This window comes from Neolamprologus brichardi, chromosome 15, assembly GCF_056152115.1.
Source record: "Neolamprologus brichardi isolate AB-2024 chromosome 15, ASM5615211v1, whole genome shotgun sequence".
Classification (NCBI taxonomy): domain Eukaryota; kingdom Metazoa; phylum Chordata; class Actinopteri; order Cichliformes; family Cichlidae; genus Neolamprologus; species Neolamprologus brichardi.
The window spans coordinates 39179092-39187500 of NC_142118.1; the positions used below are offsets into that span (position 1 = coordinate 39179092).

Consider the following 8409-nt stretch of genomic DNA (forward strand, 5'->3'; position numbering starts at 1 on the left):
ACACCTTAAAGGCCGGTCCATGAAAATATTGTCGGGCATAAACCGGTCCGTGGCGCAAAAAAGGTTGGAGACCGCTGAACTACAGAAACCAGTCAGACTGAAGACGGAGCAGGGTGTAACAGGCTGATGTCAGCCTGCTGCGACTGTTGATTTAAGAAAGCGTTCCAATCACGATCAATGCGAGCTTGGCCGGCTGTGATGAGCCGAAGCCACGATTCCAAACTCAGTATAAAAGCATTAAAGATAAAACAAACAACAAGTCAAACCCAGAAACCTGTGACACGGTGGCCTGACTGAACACACATGCAGATAAAAAGGACACACAAATGAAGGCTCATGTGAAGCTGCACACACACGCACACGAAACTCAAACAAAAAAACCAAACAGGATTAAATCCTCACCAGAGAATCATCCAAAGTAACTTTCTGTTTGCTGAATACTCACAAACACTGCTGAACTTTGAGGCTGTGTGTGTGTGTGTGTGTGTGTGTGTGTGTGTGTGTGTGTGTGTGTGTGTGTGTGTGTGTGTGTGTGTGTGTGTGTGTGTGTGTGTGTGTGTGTGTGTCAGTGACAGCTGGGTGTTGCTAGATAAACTCAGTCTAGGAGCGAAGCCAGAGGCCAACTTCTTCTTCCCTCTGTCAGCCATGGAGGCAGAAAATATGGCGGGCATAATGTTTCATGAATTTAAATTAAATTAAGAGGCTCCTGCTACGCCAACAACTTATCAAAAAACATCAGAAAGTGATATGTGGCTTTTTATGCACCAAATTCTGGTTCATCTCCTGTAGAAATGAACAGTTTCTAGATCTAAATGAACTGAATGGTAACAAAGTGTCTGCATCAACCTGTTTAAATAACTAAACACATCTTTTTCTCCACAGTTTCCAAACATGGAGGATTTCACCTACAGTGTGTAAATACAAAAACGTGGATTATTGTGCACAGTGGAAACGAAAACTTCACTTCATCAGCTTTACTCTAATAAGCCCATCCAACACGTGACGTTACGATAAAATTACGATGTTAGTCATTTGGTTTTTAGTCGCGTTTGTTGTTACGGGCTTTCTGGAAACACAGCTGTGCTCTCTAAGGCTGCTCTCCTTGGATCAAGTTTTGTATAATTATAGGCGGGGCTGCTTGGAGTAGCAGGTCGTTGTTGGCTCCCTCGCATACTTTGATGTAGGGCCATATCATACCGTTCACGGTAACACCGGTGTAATGTTGGGCGACGATAGGAAAATGAAATATCATGATAGAATATGGGTAAAACGCACATGCGCAGTGCCTTTGTTTTCATACGCACATGGCAGCGACGCAGAATGAGAAGAGCGAAAGTGGAGTTTGTAAAAATGCTGCAGCTTCACTGGTGTGGAACTGGTTTATCTTTCGTCCGTCAGAGACACAGCAAAGCACTATTTTTGGTAGCGCATGCTAGCGGGCCGTCGTTATTACCGTGTTGTTTGGAAAATACAGCGCACTTAAAATCAATCCTTTGATTTTTCTGAAAGTCGACAGAGCCCCTTATAATCCCGTGTGCCTTATGTATGAACTCTGGTTGTGTTTACTGACCTCGAAACGATTTTATGTGCACGGCGCTCGAAAATCTGTCAGATGTTTCAGGACGACTTTGCTGAGCTACGAAGCCGCACCGCTTGATGGATTGTCGGAGCATTACGGCTATCGTAGGCGGAGCCTCGCGGAGTGATACGTACTGTGCTTCAACATAATATTACCGTATTGTGTGTGTGTAACCTCTTTTTAAGTGTTGTGGATATTATACATGGTTATGCTGAGGATATGTCGGCCAGTTTCCACTGGAAAAGCCTTTTGGTTAAACTGTCAGCAACGAATTTGCATTTGCACTGTTAATGTTTATATAACTTTGATGCACATAAAACAGCTGCTTGTTTAAGTCAAAATACATTGATGGGTTTTTGCACTAATAAAGTTGTGGAGTTGTAAAGTGTTTTGTCTCATGTCAATTATATCGTCAGTTATATCGTTATTTTCAAATGTATATCGTGATAAATATTTTTGGTCATATCGCCCTGCTCTACTTTGATGTATAAATCTGGAACGAACATTCACTACCTTCTGAAATCTTAAGAAAAGAAATTAGCATCTCAGTTAATTCTTGTGATAATTGTTGATGAAGTAATGAATTTTATGTTAAGTCTAATCCTTTCTTTTAGTTTAATTTACACAAGCTGGTTTTCCTTTCTGCTTTGATGAGCTCTTTGATCGTGTCTTTTATTGTCTTTTTCCAGTTTTTGTATTTTTGCTTAATCCTGCTGTATCCATTTAATCTCACATCAAGTATCTCTCATATCTGATTTTCTTCATTTTGTATGTTTTCAGAAAAATCAAAAATACCAAAAAAAATTCCCTCTGTGGTTCTCAGGTCTTCTAACTAACTGCTCAGGAGGACACGGCTTCCTTTTTCAAACCACTTTCCTTGACCTCGACAAAAAACATCATCCAAGACTCATAAGAACTTTGAAAAAGAGAAAAGTGGAGTGCTGAGAGTCCGAATGACCTCACGCTGCTTACACTACCCTCCATAACAATGTGACGCTGATGTCTCCCAATATGAAACTGCAATGTGCAGAAGATGGACTGCAAAATGCAATGAAATGTTCTTACTCGTTTAAATGAGAACATCCTGTGAAAAATAACACTTCATTGCAAAGACTGGAGTTTGAAAGAAGAACATATAGGACCAGATTTCTTTTTTCCATTTTCATGAATTGTTGGATGTAGGGCTGCCACGATTAGTCGACTAGTCACGATTACGTCGACTATCAAAATCGCCGATGACTAATTTAATAGTCGGCATGTCGTTTGAAGCTTTGTGAGATCCTGAAAGACGCAGGAATAAGTAGCATTAGTATAACGGACTGAAACAGTAAAAGGCAGCAATGAATCTACAAGGATGCCAGCTGCCGTTAAACACCCAAGAAGAAGAAGAAGTATCGTATCGTGTCCAAATTCATAGGCTGCATCCTGCTGAGGCTGCATTTGTAGGCAGATTACGTCACAGCAATGCAACGACATTCGTAGACTCCTCAAAATGCGTCCTCCTTTTCCCCAGATTTGAAGGATGGGTCCGGTGTGACCTTTGTGGGCCAACCTATCCCAGAATTGAGAGCACGGCCCAGCCAATTACAGTTTCCAACAATGGCAGCAGCTACTTAGTTTTAATATTACTCTTATTATTCTTTCTGGGTCACAAAATAAACGTTTAACATATTTTAAGGTGAGAATGTAGCTGTGTAAACCTCAAATATCTGCTCAGTTTATCAAGACATCACATATTTGCAAAAGTGCTCTGACGTTTTTGGAGACGTCAGAGCACTTTTATGTGATGGTCCTTTGACAAAAGATGGTCCAGTGTGCTCTAAGTTATAGGAGGTAAAAAAGGAAGCACTGTCACTCGTTTCCAAAGCATTTGGACAATTCAAACAGCTCTTATTATGGCTGCCATGGAGCTACGTCTGGCTCACTTCTCCCGCCTAGAAGCCTTCATAAGCAAAATAGCTTATTTGAATGTACGCAGTGCTTTCCTTTTTCCTCTAGGGGCGGGACTTAGTGACACAGCCCCGCCCCCCCAGACAGAAGCTGCAAGGAGAAGCGTGCAAAATCAATCAGCTCCAGCTCTGAAAGGCCAATATGTTGCTAATAAACACCCAGAGTGAGTGAATGCTGAGCCGCTAGTCAGACAAAAGCAGTCATCACTCTGTGGTCCCATACCTGCATTACACACTCTGTCAGGGTATTACCATGTGAAGAGAGCACCATGAATCACCAGGCAATAAGAGCGGCAGCCTCCGAGAGGCCGCGGCTCAACCACTATCATCACCTGCTGTTCACAGGACCTTCCATTTACTGACCCACCATGTCTTCCTGTTAAACAGCTGGCTGACTTGATGCACTTGGATATGTGTTGAAGGGAAAAATCTCTCCTTAAACACACTTCACACATGGCTGCAGTCCAGCAAACAGGCAGCTTTACAAAGAAGCCGGCCTGTTTTCTGTCGCTGCTCTTCATACATTTTTAATCAGTTTGGATGCTGTAAAGCAACAGCAGCATGCTTAATGTAATGAAAGGGTTTTGTTCTGGCATCCTTAAATGGAAGGATTTATATTTCTAGCTTTCAGTCATGTTTCCTCTGTTCTCTCATTTAAACAGTGGGCGATGTATGCTGGCTTTGTGTATTCTTTTCATGTTAAAATTCAGAAACTGTGTCTAAATGCCTCTCACATCACAGGCCCCTGAGAGAGCTACACCATACTGAAGCTAATTCCTGTATCTGTCTGTACTGTATGTTTGGTTAACCATCCCATCTTTTACACCAGCGTGCTGTCTTTTCTTGATTCTGTTACTACTGGTGTTCTGGATCTGAACACCTTTCCTTGGGGGTGAAGCCAATTTTTTTAAATCCAGTGTTTTGTTGGTGGTGGGGGTTTGAAGGCTTGGTCTTAAATGGCATCATCGAGGCTTTGTTAGCATACAAACAGAACTGGCCTTTGGGATGGAGACACAAACCCCACATTTTTAGGAATTAGGTTCATTTTTGTACTACTCTGCATGTTAACGTTTGTATTCGGGGGGTAATGGGGGAAGTGTGTGCAGAAATCTTGCCCTGAATATCTGCTGGCTCCAACAGAAGACCTGATAAATTAGCCATTGCTCCCAGAGGCTAAGTTAGCCAATGGGTTACAAAATTGTAAAGCCAGGTGCTATTTTTTCCAGCATGGGATTACTGAAGCTGCCATGTGCAGTTTGTTCCCTGCACTGTGCTTCCTTGGGAACTTGGAGTCGAAAAAAATAATATACACAATACCGTATTTTTCGGACCATAAGGCGCATTAAGCGAAACAAAACAGTCAGATAAGTCAAACTTTACTCAGCTCCTTCTTCTTGCTTCCTCTTCCGCACCATTGATTCATTAATGCTGAATCCTCTCACAGCTGCTCTGTTCCCATGTTGTTGCAGTATATTAATGACTAACCTCGTATTGTGGATGGATTATCTCAGTTGTTCTCCTGCTGAAGTTTCGTCCGTTTACAGCATCCTGCCATGCGATTGCATTTGTCCCTAACCATCAGGAACCCTCACGTTAACTTTTATCCAGTGGTAAAAAGTTAGCGTTCATCCTCCAGCTTCACTGTGTTTATGCTAACATAGCTGTGTCGCTAGCGGTCACGTAGCACATCATTATCTACCAGCTAGCCCAACTTCAGTAACCCTACAAATGTCACTGCTGTTTAGTTTTCTGTCTTCATTTATGTTGGAAGTGATAGCAGAGCTGTACGTTTGAATTTATTCATAAATCTCGCAGTCAGAACATGCTATATCATGTTTAGGTGGAAGCTAGCGAGCTAACTGCTAACTTCTAACTCTGTTAAATGTAATAAAGCCTGTGTTCATGGATGGATGTTAAACTTCATTGTTACACCTGGTAAAGCAGCAACACTGATCATTTTATTAAAGATGAAAGAATTTAGGTTTTAACTCTCAGTGATGCTGCAGTGTTCGTTTGACTTTGGGACCTGAATAAGACGGAGTTTAGGACCCAGATTACTCCGTGAGGCTCCTGACTACGGTAGCTGTAATGCTCCAACATCAAGCGGTGCGGCTTCATAGCTTAGCAAAGTCAGACTAATACATTTTTGACAGATCTTTGAGCGCCGTGTAGCACATAAAATCGGTTCGAGGTCAGTAAGCACAACCAGAATTCATACATAAGACGCACTGATGATTTCTGAGAAAATTAAAGGATTTTAAGTGCGCCTTATAGTGCGGAAAATACGATATGTTCTTAAATATAAGGCTGGCAGGTGAGGAGGGCTCAGTCCAAACAGCACACTGTTCAATTAGAACCAATTTGAGTTGATTGGAATTTTTATACAGTTGTTGTAATTTGTGTTTGAACAATTTTTTGATTTATGTTTTGTTTCCTTTACAATATAATTTAGTATAGAATATTGTAAAGGAAACAAAACATCATTGTCTCTTTCAAAACATTGTTCTCTTTTTTATTCGGGCTACTTAAATTTATTTTTGGCTACCAAAAACTGAAGAGTGCCTGCCTGAAGGGCTACCAGGGGTTTGAAATTTTGCGAGCCCTGTTAGTGAATTCTGCAGTGGTGCATTAGCATAAATTAACACTAACACTCAATCGCTGACTTGTTCACTGATATAAATCAGCTTTATGAATGTGATATAAATCTGCTTTACGGTGGCTTTCCCATCATTCACACACAGACACACACTGAGTGAAATGAGGAGAGTTTGCTGCAGAGTGAAGTGGTTTAAGGAAAGCCTCATCTTAACCAGAGCTCCCATCTGTTATTCCTACAGCGTTGGACAGACAATCGATATCTGTAGCGCAAATCTGCGACAACTGCTGATTGTCTTGGTGGACTCTCACAGCTAAATGAGATTTACTTCATTATGCTGCTTTATTTAATTGTAACAGCGCCAGGATGGAACCACAAAACAGCCTCGGGAGAAATCAGGCTGGTCACTGGACCTGCGGTCAGAGAGTGTGTTTTCCAATTCGTTTGTAATAGAGCGATTCCAGGAACTGTCCATTTATAACAGCACAACAGGCAAACCAATTACTCTGAAGCTGAATCATATTAATCATCTGCTGTCATTGTGCTTCACAGGTGTTTTCACTGCCTTCAACAGTGAGTCAGGAACATTTGCTCGTCTTGAGGTCCTTCGTTCTTTTTATTGTGATTCAGTTTAAACAGAGGTGGCTCAGCTCTGCTGTATGTCCACTGAGACTAAACAAAACCAGCGATCGCAGGAACTCTCCATGTTAAGGCTGTGATCAGTGCCTGCATTGATCAGACACACAAATTAGAAATGCAAACAGACAGATTAGCCGAGTGGCTTAAAGCAGAACAGGCAGACATGTTCAGGCTGATCCACTCAGCCTCTCGTTTCTAATAAACCGGAGCACGGACGAGTGGCTGCAGCGTCGGGACAAACACTGGAGAGTCACTGGAGATAGTGGGGACATGCACACTCATCCTCGAGCATATTTACCTCAGTGGACTATAATGACTGCCACCCTTTTCCTATAAAATGACAGTTTTCATACATAGACGTATACAGGCATCCATATAGAAACTAAAATACAGCCTAAAATGGTTACATTTATATTGGTCATCTTTTTGTTTTAATGAGACAATAGCTGATTTAGACTCGTGTTTATTGGGGCTAAATGCCACAGCTTAATATTTCATGGTTTAAAGATTTAAAAACTCGTTGTTTATCAGATTCTTTTCTTTTGAACATAACAGTTCAGATCATACTTCCTGGCTTTATTCAGGTCCACTGCTTTTCCTTCTCACCACACACAGGTAACGGCAGATTGAGCCTGGTCCAGGATTCATATTTAAAAGTGAGTTCGTCGTCACGTGGTTACTCACACATCTGGACTCTCTCTCCAGTATTGCTGGTTATTTACATGGAAATGTCCCCTGATGAGTGCTTTTAATCTGCATCACAATGTTAGCGTCACACAGTTAAATGATAGTAAAATGTGCTCTCCACCAACAGCACCCACAGCAAAAGCTAATCAAGAGCTCCCTAAATCAGCACCTGACCACATGCCTGCGTTTGCCAATTACAGCTGTTCCCTGCACTGCACAGCATGAAGTTCCCTACATGTAGTTTAGTCGCAACGTGTTCAAAGAAAGAGACAAAATTAAAATATCTGGCACAGCAGAAAGGACGAGATTATCCCTCGAAGTAGAGCATCACTCGCTGTTTGGAAAAACTTCTAATTTACCACAAATGATGTTAAACAAGAAGAAATCACAACCAAATTACAGGATAATTAATGCACCAAGAAAAACAATGCAGTTGTTATTATCATGAATCATCCAACATCAGACTCAGCCTTAAACAAATAAAGCTGCTGCTTACAGAGCTTAAGAAGCTCTTGGCTTGCTTTCACACTGTGTTTTGGGTCCTTATTAAACTGAACTGTGAGTCAACCCCAGAAAAACAGCAGGTGACGCTGCTCCATTAGTGAATTCACATATCGTCACATTGCCTCCACCATGTTTGCCACATGATGTCCATCATCCGGACCTCGAGTCCCGCCTTTCCTTTCACGCTCTTACAATACATTTGTATTTATATAGCACATTTAAAAAACCACAGGTATGCCAAAGTGCTCCACAGAACAAGTTAGAGCAATAATAAATACAAATACAAATAAAATATACTAACAGGCGGTGACATAACTAACCAATAATACACCAGGCGTAGTAGGCACAACCCGAAAGGCTGAAGGTTAAAACATTATAAATATTAATAAAGTGAAAAAGATAATTTACAGTACACCAGAAATGTGGGCTCGAGGAGGCGGGGAAAGCAAGACTGA

General features: G+C 41.5%; 1 protein-coding gene across 1 annotated transcript in view; it reads right to left on the reverse strand.

The window, feature by feature from the left end:
* The window catches only part of LOC102794990 (cadherin-2-like), a 106436-nt gene that overhangs the window by 63209 nt on the left and 34818 nt on the right, over positions 1-8409 (reverse strand). The window lies entirely within an intron of this gene.